Here is a 12,164-nt window from a genome sequence, read left to right as displayed (position 1 = left end):
CTTAATATGGACAAGTGAAAGTATTTTTGCATATTTGGGATATTAATGATCTGATCAGAACTGCAATGATCCCACTTGATTAATCTGATCAATTTTGATCAACTCAATTTTTATTCTTTCTAGGACACAAGTAGGTTTTTCTAAATGTTCCTGTGAACTTAAGATGATATTTCTATCTTACCGTATCCTAAAAAACAGTGCCTTGCCTGGCGCCTGACACACTGCAGATGCTCAATCAATACGTGTTGAATAGTGAGCTATCACCTTCCTGGTCACTAGGGGCTTTTACTTTGCCACCATGGCTTTCCAATTCAAAGGTTAAGTGAGTTTGATATGCTAGCGCTTGTGAAAATGAGCTAAACAATGGCAGCCACTCTGCCTCTAGGTCTGGCCTTGGCCGACCAGAAGCTCTGTTCCCCAGCACTCCTGTCCACTGGGTTTCATTTGCGCCTCAGTTTCCCCACTAACAAGACAAGATCAGAGGAGCTTTGCCTTCCATCCCCTTGGGCAAGTTGTTTCAAGACTATATCTAATCTTTAAGGCACTCAAGAAAAATCAACCAAGGGACAACTTTTTGTTTTTGCCGGTAATGCAGCACTCTGCTCCTCCGGTACTTGGGAGAAACCAGAATTGTATTTTCAAATATTCCCAAAACTTGGGAATCACACCCAGCAATTCCTTAAACTAGAAGCCTCATGTCAAAGGGGTTAAAATAAAGCCAGCAGGAGTTGAGGGACAGGGGTGTGACGTTAGACGTTAATGACATCAAGAAAACAGTCACATTTTTTATAAGAATTCCCTCAAAAACACAGAGTATGTAAAAAACATAAACTTTCCCTTTTACGCTCCTCCCTCAACTCCTGCTCCAACCTCAATAAAAAAGAAATATAAAAATACACCTAATTATAAACAATCCTGAAAGACAGACTCTCCTCCTCCAGAAGCGTGCTAGAAGAAGTTACTTTTCTATTTCCCACATCTTGACCGTCAACAAACCGAAGAATCTCTGAGTTTTGAGCTAAACTATGCTTTATTAGAGGTAGGTGCAAAAACACTCAGACCACTAACGGCTGATCCAGAGCAAGTTTATGACTCACAGATGTTCATTTACTGGCTTAAATGTAAGATTGAAAAGAAAAGAAAAAAAAAAGTCCTCGATTAACAACCTGCCCGTTTTGCATTTGTGGTTGTTTTTCTCTGAGAAAAAAAGCAGCAGTCCCCCATCACACCCAGAAACAGGCTTCTAAAGCTTAGCTCTAAAGCAAGTGGCTTCTGTGCGATAAGTTGAGTCACTGAAAAGCACCCTGGGGGGAGAAAGATGCCTGGGGCTTAGATATCTACCTAAGTTATGGAGCTGCCATAAAATGGAAAATTGGAGAAAATGAAAAGAACTCTCTTAATTAAACTCTGATGCCAAAAGGCCTTAGGGTCAGTTCAGGAACCCAAGTGGGGGATCGGCGCTGCTGTCGCCGACTGCAGGCTGGCTCTGTGACCTCACCAAAGCCACTTAACCTTTTTGTGTCACAACCTCATCTCTGTTTCAGGGAATAAAATCACCCCTGGCTCTCCCAACCGTGTAATACAGACTCATTAACTATTGTTTAGAAGGTACAATAAACAATGAGCGATAAGTAAGGAGGGAAGCCAGGGAGGAGAGGGAGGGTGGGTGGGGAGAGGGGAGGACCGGGCCCGTTTGCCCTGGGAAAGTTCTCCAGGATAAAACCAAGATGAACGTGAGTAATGTAGGCTCTGGAATAAGGCTCAGATTCAAATTCCAGCTCTACCCACTAGGCAGCTGAATTACTACGCAGAAGTCATTTAAACAATCCTGAACCTCAGTCCCTCTCTGCTTAAAGTAGGGTCCTTTGGAGGATTAAATGAGATAGTGCATGGAAAGCATTTAGCAGTGTCTAGGTCAGAAGAGGAGCTCAAAGTTAAATCACTGTTACTGCTATTAAGAGCCAGTAGACCATAGGCTATAGGAGGAACCACATAAAAATCTTCTGCATGGTCAGCTCCTTTACAGAGTAACATGGACCCCCTATTCACCTGAACTGTCTTATGGAGAGGTAAGGAGAACGATCATATCTAATTGAAAAAGATCTCTCCAAGCCCCTCCCCTCAGTTCCTGATTTGGGAACCTGCCCAGCTTCGGCCTCAGTTGAGAAATTCCAGCACTACCTGGTTAGGAGAGAAAACTGCAGACTTGTATTTAAGAGTCACCGAAAAGTTGTATTTCAAATTCAGAAGGAAGATCACGTTCGTGGTGACAAAACCTTAGGTCTTGGCTTTGTCACATGGTAGAGTGAGATGGAGACTCTTAGAGATAGTCAAGGTCAGCCCTCTTATTTAGAGGAAAACAATGACTGTGAGAGAGTAAGTCATTCTGCCCAAGGCCACACAGCCTGAAAAAGACAGTGTCAGTTCTAGAATGGGATCCCCTGATCCTCTCTCCGGGCATCTCCTTGGGTTTACAGATACCACACTGCAGGGGAAGTCACTGCAGTTCAGCTTGGTCTGTTCCCAGACACTCTTGAGAAAGGAAGCAGGATACAGTGCACACAGGAACAGATAGATGATCAGCCTCAATTTCTAGAAATCTAACAGTCTCCTCTGCACTGGACGTGTTGTCTTTGGGCAAGCACGCTGCAGGGTAACCACACTAGCATTCCCTGTGGGTGACAGCTTGGCATGGGCTGTGAGGAGAGAAAGGGTCTGGGCTGGCTCTATTGCTGTCTGCAGTTTCTTTAGACTGTAATTATGAACCATTCAGCTGCATCTGCAGCTCCAGCAATGTGGGATGGATGGGCCTCATCCACAGACCAAGCGACATTTGAAAATCCACCAGTTCAGACGGCACGTATTCCTCTTGAAGCAGCCCAGGCTCTGCCCACACAGAAGGAGGTGAGGGGCTGCCGATCGAGGCTGCAGGGTACGGGGGCTCCCTCCACACCATGGTCAGCTGGCTTCCTTGAAGCGAACGGAGCACATTTCCCAGGGTTTTTTGCTCCCTCCTGGGCCTGGGCCGTGCAGAATGCAGGCTACCCTGGAGCCTCTGGGATCATGTAGTATGAATTCCAATGTAAGTTGTCCTAAATTGGCCTCTGGAGGAGGTAGAGGGACGATGGCATTAGCACAAATGGCAGGAGACCCAATATTCTTTAATAACAGGGTGGAAGCAGAGAACCAGGCTCCTGGCAGGGAGCTCCGAACCCCAGGAGGACAGGATCCCGGCTCCTTCCCCACACGGCAGGTGGTTTCTTCTGGTGGAAGGCTAAGGCCTTCCTCTGATCTTACCCTGCTTCTCTCTTGGGTTACAAAGACAACACCAGATTTCAAAACAGATGTTCTTTGCAGTTGTGGTCTAAATCTTAAGATAATTTTATTGTGGAATCTTCCCCTTTCTTTTCCCCCTTTCATTTTGAAATGCCAAGTCCATTGCCCCAAAGGAGTGGCATTTACCACCCTAGAGATGATGGAGCGGGGATGGGGTGGAGAGTTTCTCCATCCAGTTCTAGATGCTGGAAGTTAGGCAGAGGAAGCAGATTGTACTAGAAGAATAGCTCTAAGAGAAAAAGGAAAGATAGTACAGGAGGAAGCAGTAGAGGGGAACTTTGCTGAGAACAGTGGAAGGATGGGTGGTGAGGGGGGACACGACAAGGTAGAGTCATCAGGGATTCTATGTCCTTGTCATTCTGGGACTTAAATCTCCAAGATTCCGAAATGAAACTGAGGCCTGGGCATGGATCCAGTACCTTCACAGAGTCGATTTCTTTGACTTGCGTGGCCAACAGTCAAGGGATGACAGTCAAACAAGTCAATAGGAGGTCCTCAAGCTGGAAGAGTTGCAAAGGATTCAGAGCAGAATGGAAGTGAAAGGAGGTGACCACAGAAGATGCAAGGGAAGGTCAAGCTGAAGATCTACACCAAACACAGAGGGTATTTCTCAGTATTTCCCCAACATGGACATTTTCTGTATGCAAAGAATTTTCCTCCCCACACCCACAAGGTGCCCCTTTCTGCCCAACAGCCCAAGCACACCCCAAGGGAGTATTTGAATAAGCACGTCCGCCTCCTACACTCCCTCAAGGCAGTGATTAGTTTCTGTCATCACCTCCAGTGCTCAGCTCAAAACAGTATGAACTCAATAAATTATGCTGTTTATTTACTTAATGAACAGATAACTTCCTAAAATTCCAAATACAGATCTTGAACTCAAATATCAGTCTTTTTTTTTTTTTTTTTTTTTTTTTTTTGGTGTAATGTGAGACTCAAAGTTGCCCAAAGTTTAAGACTAAAGAGATAACCGGGTGACTCTTTTCCAACTGGAAAGGTCTTTATGAAGTTTTACTCTGCTGTTCTCATCACCTGCCTCTCATGCCCTTAAAGGAAAATGTTGTTAAGGTCACCGTATTCATTTTGTTTTTCATCTGAGTGTAAACAGGTATAGCTGTTTGTGGAAAATGGCATCTGGCTTTACCACCAAGCAAACAAGTCATTTTGTCATCAGTCTGAACTTTTAGGCATAATATTGTTCATATTGTCAGAAGAAGGCTTCAGGAATTTCTGAACTTTAACTTGAATCTTTTATTTCACTGATTATCATAAAGGGAAGGTGTAGAATAGCTATATCCATTGTTCGTAAGATAAGAGAATACATGAAATGAACCCAGTTTTCTCCATCTTTGTGAGAAAGAATAGTTAGACACTTTATAGGGAGTCCAGTGCCTGTTACAAATCCCCTCCACCTTCTCAAATTTACTATAACTTGTCAGGTCCCCAGAAGCAATGCATTTTTTTTTCAATTGTTTGGCCATGCTATAGGCATCCTCTCCAGTGAGAAAGGGGATATGTTGAGAGATGCTGGGAAAGGGGAGGGGAGGGAAAGTCAAATGAGCTGCTACTACCTAGCAGGTGGCAAAAGACACTCAAAGAAGGCCTAACCTCTCTGGCTGGCTGGACCATAGCGGATGACACCTCCCTGCACTTAATTTGTTATATCTGCTGATGCATAATGGAAATGTTGCAAGGGAAACGCAGGCTGATTTTAAACCATGGAAACCAAGGACGTAATGTGTTTGGTTAGGGTCCACCATTGCCACTAAGCTGTGAAGAGAATTAGAGACACACATCATTTTACGTCACTTTCTCTGAGCTAGTTACACATAATCGACCCAAGAAAAAATGAAATGTGAGAACACACTGAGAACATCTTACTAGCCAAGAAAATTAACATACTTTGAAGCTGTCATCTACAAATATCTCACTCAGACATCTACCCCTCCCTGGCCTTCAGCATCCTCCAGTGCACAACACCACTGCCTCATAATGAATTTATACGAATTCTCCGTTTGTTGATGCTAAATCTAGTAACAGAGGAAGTGGGATGCAGAGCACTTTTTAAAGTCCTTTGCTGTTTCTAATCTCTTTTTGTATGTGTACTGTCCCGAAAACAAATGTGCACAGAATCTAAGTTTCATAAATATGCAGGAACATAAATCCATAAAAACAACTCTAGGGTGTCCTGAGTAATTATTCATATTTAGAATGTACTGAGCCCCAAATATGCCACTGATAGAACAACAACAGTTGAAAAACAATCTCAAGAAGGGATATGTCAACTTCTCCGGGATTACAGCTCCCATTGAATTCTCTGTTCTCCAGGGCCAAAGAGATGAAGCCGTCTTTAATTTACAAGAAGACAGCTGGGCTCACTAGGCACATTGCATCACCCCTTATGAAGGTGTCGGAATGTAGCGGATGGTGGAAGAGACCCCAGCTCATATCTCATCTATCTGGATTGGCTCCTGTACAACGAAAACCTTTCTCCCTTCACACTGGTGAAGAGGAGAGAAGCAAATCCAGCATATGTGACGTGCAAGAAGGCGCCATGTAATCAGTCGGGCCGGGGAAGTCCTTTCAAGCCTTGAGGGCTCGAGATGATGGGTAATGATAGGTAAGGTGGAGAAGGAAGAAAACAGAGAAGTTATTTCTTAATGGAAATGTATTTCATCAGATTGATCAGAAACATGTGTTTTCCCCAGACAGGGAGACCATCTTGAAAGACTTCATCACACAAAGGCCTTGGGTGGAAGGAAGCACCACCAGGGACCCGCTGGGGAGGGGAGGGGAGGGGAGGGGAGGGGAGGGGAGGGGAGGAGGAAGGAGGAAGGTCCAGCTGCTTGGGGAGCTGGCAGCAGAGTGTGGGAGGGCAAACGGCAAGGGGCTCTCTTGTGGCAGGTTCCCAGGAGAGGTCCCTTTCCAGGAATTAAAAATTCTAAATAATGTTCAGAATTTTGAAAAATCAAAAAGACCATGGACTTTTCTTTCAGGGAACTCCACAACCTTGAAAGAGACCAGATGGCTGGCAACCACCATTCCAGATCCAGGAAAGGCCCCGCATCCACATATACTCCCCATTTTTATTGAGCTAACATTTTCTCTCCCGGAGAGTATTTTTTTAATTGAATGGAATGGAACTGAGGTGTGGAGATAAGGAGACAATTCCAAATAAATGTCCCTGCTTCCAAGGAGCCCATTTTTTTGCCAGATCAACTATCAGGCTTTGGTTTCCTAACTACGAGGAATGCCCTTAAACTCTAAAAGAATTGAGGAGGCAGTGGGGTAGAGCGGTTAAGAGCACACGCTTTGGCCGCAGGTGGACAAGAGTTTGAGTCAGCTTGGCCCCTCTCCAGCTGTCGGTCCCTTGGCCTCAGAAAGCCTCCGTTTCTTCATCTGTAAAATGGAGCTGATCATAGTGCCCAGCTCACAGAGCTGATCTGAGGATGGAATGAATTTGTGCCACGCCATTTGCACTATGTCTAACGCAGAATGAGCACGCGACACCGCTTCGCCGCTATTAATGATTTAAAAAATCGGAATCGTGACTTTGGATATGGCAACCATAAAATTCTCATGGAAGTTAAGCCAAGCTGTGGTAGATAGTGTTCTCACCAAGAGATGAGGACGTGGTGGTCCCATGAAAGTCATGACATAATAATAAAGATAGTTTTAAGTCTGAGTATGTAAATTATACAGATCCGGACACCAGGCCCCTTGGATGAAAGGGAGTTGATACCCATTCTATAGACATGAAATATGGTTATGGAAGTTCTAAACATATGGTCACAGCTACATCACACACTAGCAGGGCAGAGAGGAAGATACACCCTCTAGGACTCCTTCCAGTACTGGGTTCTCCCCACTCTGGGTTGTATGTTTGATACCCATTCAATGATTTCATACAAACTGAGCAAAATAAGATCCCAAGCAAACGGCCTCACCATTTGGCTTCCGAGCCGATCACTAACTTAGCAGAATCTTACACACACTGTCCAGAACTTACCTTGTATCTTGCTGCCTGAAGCGTTCCCCAAACTAGCACCTCACCGCCCCCCATCCACACACCACTGCAGTCACTTCACAGAAGTCTTTTCTTACGTTATCCCCTCTGTTTCTGACAGCTAGAAGTTTCCTAACAACTTAACTTGGGCTGTAAACCTGAACCTCTAACCATCTCTAATTGTGCTGTACCCATGCCTTTTTAGCTACGGGATTCTGGGCCCATGTAGCAGCCCCTCTCTGAGCTTGGCTTGCCTCCTGGCCTTCAGATGAAGTGTTTTACTTGCTGTGTCACTACCTGTGCCGACCAGTTGAACCCTAAGGGAAGATAGCCCACCTGCCCCTCAGCAACACAGATTTTGCTATTCAGGGGCATCCGCTACATAATTCATACTCTGGCATCGCCAATGCCTGGCATCTGGCCATGAAGACTGGCAGCATGGAACGCACAGACTCTCCTTGCGAGTTGCCTGCCCCATTTGGCAAGATGAATGCCATATCACTGGGAAAGTGGACTTAATTGGATTTCTGAAAGTGTTTAGTTAAGTCACCCCACCTCAGCTCCAAGTTGATTAAAGGATGGCTTTGCCCTTTGCAACAAACATAGCAAATAAGTGATGGGGAAATACTCTAAGACGTACATGGCTGGGTCCTCTTACTCTCTCTCTCTCTCTTTCTCTCTCTCTCTCTTTTTTTCCTAGTGACTTTGGGGAGGTTTGGGCACAGATCCTGCATACACAATACTGTTCTTGTTCTTCTTTTCTCTACAGGGCAGCCTTGAATAGCTCTGTCTAAAATTATAAGCAGGGGCAGCCCTGGGCTCCAAGAGATCAGAGCCCTCATGCTGGGCCGGAACAAAGACCCTGCTTTTTCCCAACAATTAGCCCTGCAAAAAAGGACATCTATCTGCCTCTATTAAAACCACCACGTGCCTTCAAGTCAGCCCATTGTAAAGCTAATTAAATAACACGCCTCTCTCCCCATGCAGGTCTCCTGATTAGCTTTCCTCCATCCAGAACCTCTGCAAAGCGCCTAGAGATAGACAAGCTAATGTTCCACTTCTCCTACTGTTCCCCCATCACAGATCGCTGGCCTTTGAAAAGCCACTGCATCAGTATTGCCGGGTTTGTTCAGGCTCCACATTCATCCAGAGCTCAGGCTTGGGTTATACTCAGCTTAAAGAAAGAGACAAATTTTATATTATTTTGAAAATAAGGGACTTCCCTGGCAGTCCAGTGGTTAAGACTCCGCACTTCCACTTGCACTTCAGGGGGCTCAGGTTCAGTCCCTGGGTCGGGGAACTAAGATCCCACACGCCCCGCAGCACAGCCAAAAATAAATAAATAAATGATTTGGGAAGGCAACACTTCTGTCACAACGCAAAACCTTTGGTGGGGATCCACCCACACTGCAGTCTGGAAGCGCTACCCCAGCAGTGGAGCGTTTCCGAAGGACTTTCCATGGAAGTCGAGGAGCCTCGGGAGGATGCAGTCAAGACATCCGCCCAGACCTGCATGAAACAGAAGCACAAGCTTCTCAGAAGGACACTATATAGGAAAGCAGAGATACGAGAGAACATCTCAACCCATTTTTTTTTTTTTTACCGTGATGCAGAAACAACAAATTCCTTCAAAGACTCTGGAGTGCTAACCAGATGAAATCCAAGCATGGGGCAAATGGCCCAAATTGGCCCCCGCCCACCTCTCGGACCGGTTTCACCTTCTTCCCCTGCTCTCCAACAGTCCTGGACTTGTTGGCATCCCTTGAACATGCCCTAGTGTTTCACCATTTTGTGTACTTTTACAGGCCTTTCCCCTTCTGGAAAGCCCTGGTCCACCCATCCCACTCATCCCTCAGGAAGCAGCAGCCAACATCACATCTACGCTGCCCACCCTACCCCCACCCCCCTGCATGTCTCCTGGGTCTTTGGGATAAAATCAGGCACTTCCTCCTTTGCACTCTCACAACAAACTGACTTCAAGTCAGTGCCCACGGACTTCTGACTGAGCACTTAACTACCTGGCTTAAAATAATCTCAGCCCTTCAAGGTCAGGAGTCATATTCTACTCAAATTTTAATTTCCAGCTTAAAACACAGTGACTTGGACCTGGTGACATAGTAAATGCTTAATAAATGTTGAAAGAATAGATAACTGAATAAATGAGTGAAATCATGAAGAAATGGAGGAGTGACTAAAACAACCATTTGATATTAAAAGTGATCTGAGGGACTTCCCTGGTGGCACAGTGGTTAAGACTCACGCGCCCAATGCAAGGGGCCCGGGTTCCATCCCTGGTCAGGGGACTAGATCCCACATGCATGCCGCAACCAAGAGTTCACATGCAGTAACTAAGGAGCCTGTGAGCCACAACTAAGGAGCACACCTGCCGTAACTAAGAACCAGTACGACCAAATAAATAAATGAAATATATTTATTTTGAAGTGACCTGACATGGTAAAATCAGGCCCACCTCCAGCTTCACTATAGATGGCCCTGCGTGTTTAGAAAAGGGCATTATTACCTTATGACATGGTTCTCCCCATTTGAAATTGTCCAATCTCGTACACACACATACACACTTTTCAGACACAAAAAATTTTTTAATAATAAAATGAAAGGAGACCAGCCCTTTTCTAAATCTGTTTAATAGTTCTAGAGCTTAACTTTTCAAATCAACTCCAGTCTTTGAGGTTTGTAGCTCATTTAATCATCAAACCATACCAACCTTTCCTTCTAAGTGTTTTTAAGAAGAGTCACCAATCTTCTCAAATGTCCTATACAGATGAATGGATGGCTAAATTATAAAGTAATCCCATATACAATTTAAGTTTCCCACGTAATACTCATGGACCTCAAAATTAGCAGAAAAAAAATTAAAGTACTTGGCAAAACAGATTTTGAACTCTGCCAAATCCACAAACATTTAAAAACAGCCAAAGTCACTGGATGATTCCCATCCCTAAAACATAAAGCCTTACAGTTACTCCCTGATGGTTCTTGTATAAATTCACTGCCATGCGCAATGCCATTTGGGGTCAATTCTTCCCTTGTTATTTTACCATCACAACCTCAACATTTAGGAAGATGCGTTTTTCTAATATTTGAGGGTACCTTCTATATATAGAGAGAAAGCAAGGGGATAAAGACACAGAGAAAGATTCCATGATCTTACAGCAATGAGTATTCATATCAGCGAGTACAGAACCTCCAACCTAAGACCAAGGGAGAAAACACCGCCATTCCTTTGGCAGCAACTCTGTTCTGGCAAGCCTCCTACTTGCTAAAGTGGAATGCCCACTTTATAATGATCATAATGGATTGAAAGCTGTAAAATTAGATTCTGGCTGGCAATAAGCTCTTTATTACTTGCCTTTACCGCAGTGCGCCTCCATCCTCAGGTCTTGCCTTACGGAAGACTCATCCAAGACCTCTAAGATCTGTATAAAGTAGGATAATAAATGAAGGCAAATCGATCTGCATTTTTATAGCGATCTTTTTCCTCAACGTACCACTTAGTATGACTACAAAGCAGCCACTGTGCGTCGAGAGTGTAAAAATCCCACCTGTTAATTTATCAAGGACAGATCAAATAAACTACATGGCAGAAATAAACGGCTAACAACAAAGATAAATAGAAAACACAGTAGAAAGAGAAGAATGATTGGAAATGAACGTAGGTGTGAATGCCATAGCATTAATCAAGTAGAACCATCAGATGTATATCATCAATGAACTTTCATCAAAGAATAGGAACATAAGGAAAGAAATATGTATTGCAAATATGACTGCTGTCATGAAGCTATTGGGTACAAGAATCAAGTACAATGGGTAAACACAATATCATTAAGGTCTTAGAAAATAGCGTACATTATGTGTGATAGCAATAGCTGCTTTCTAAATCCAGTTGTGGTTTGGAGCAATATTAAAACGCACAACATAGACAAATCAAAACACACAAGGAACCTCTTATTTGGAGCAGGAAGAGATTGGAATTGACCGTTGGGAGAAGCTGCGTTGATAGTTCATGTCAATACATTCCAGTTAGCAGGTTATTTAAGCAATGACTTCAGGGTAAGCTGGCCATGTAATTCTGCAAATGGGGTCCCTTAGAAGAGCAACTAGGAGATATCCCTTTCACACTATCTTCATAGAGTTTGCGTCATTTTAAGTCCTTTCTGTGCCAAACCTCAGAATTAAATGTGAGTAAGCACAGTTCCTTTTCTCTGATTGAAATAACAGCAACATTTTACCTTGTAGCCTGGAAGGTCACTTCCATCAACATCTCACAGCACCTCTGAGAAATGTCCAAGAGGAAGGCAAGCCTCCTGGCCCTGAGCATACAGCATCTGTCCAGGGCACAGAGACTTTCCTAGTCTGCATGATTCTGATCCAAGTCAGCTGTGCAAAATACTGAAGGCACACATTCAGGCAACTCTTTCAGATTATTCCTATGTCCCGACTTACTCTCCTCTATCATTCGGGGACTTTCAAATGTGGTTTTCTCCTGCCAAGTCTTTTGTCATCATTTGTTGGATTTCTTATTAGACCTTTTATCACTTACATATCACAAACCGAGTCATCATTTTCCCACCAAGAAAGTGTTTGTAGGGGGAGAAGGAGGGAAGGCGTGGTGCAGCGGAGAGAAGACGATTCAGGCATTAATTCCTACCCATCTCCACTCAAAATCGAATTAAGCGAAGCTGTCATTGGGAGGAGGATACAGTAGGACTCCCAGTGATGCATCTGCCTGAACTCAAGGATGAACCAGAGGAGGAATGAGATCAGGATTGGGGATTAAGGGGAAGTGGAGGATGGCGTCAGC

The sequence above is a fragment of the Leucopleurus acutus genome, assembly GCF_964270905.1.
Source record: "Leucopleurus acutus genome assembly, chromosome: 8".
Classification (NCBI taxonomy): domain Eukaryota; kingdom Metazoa; phylum Chordata; class Mammalia; order Artiodactyla; family Delphinidae; genus Leucopleurus; species Leucopleurus acutus.
Note: the sequence above shows the minus strand (reverse complement) of the source record.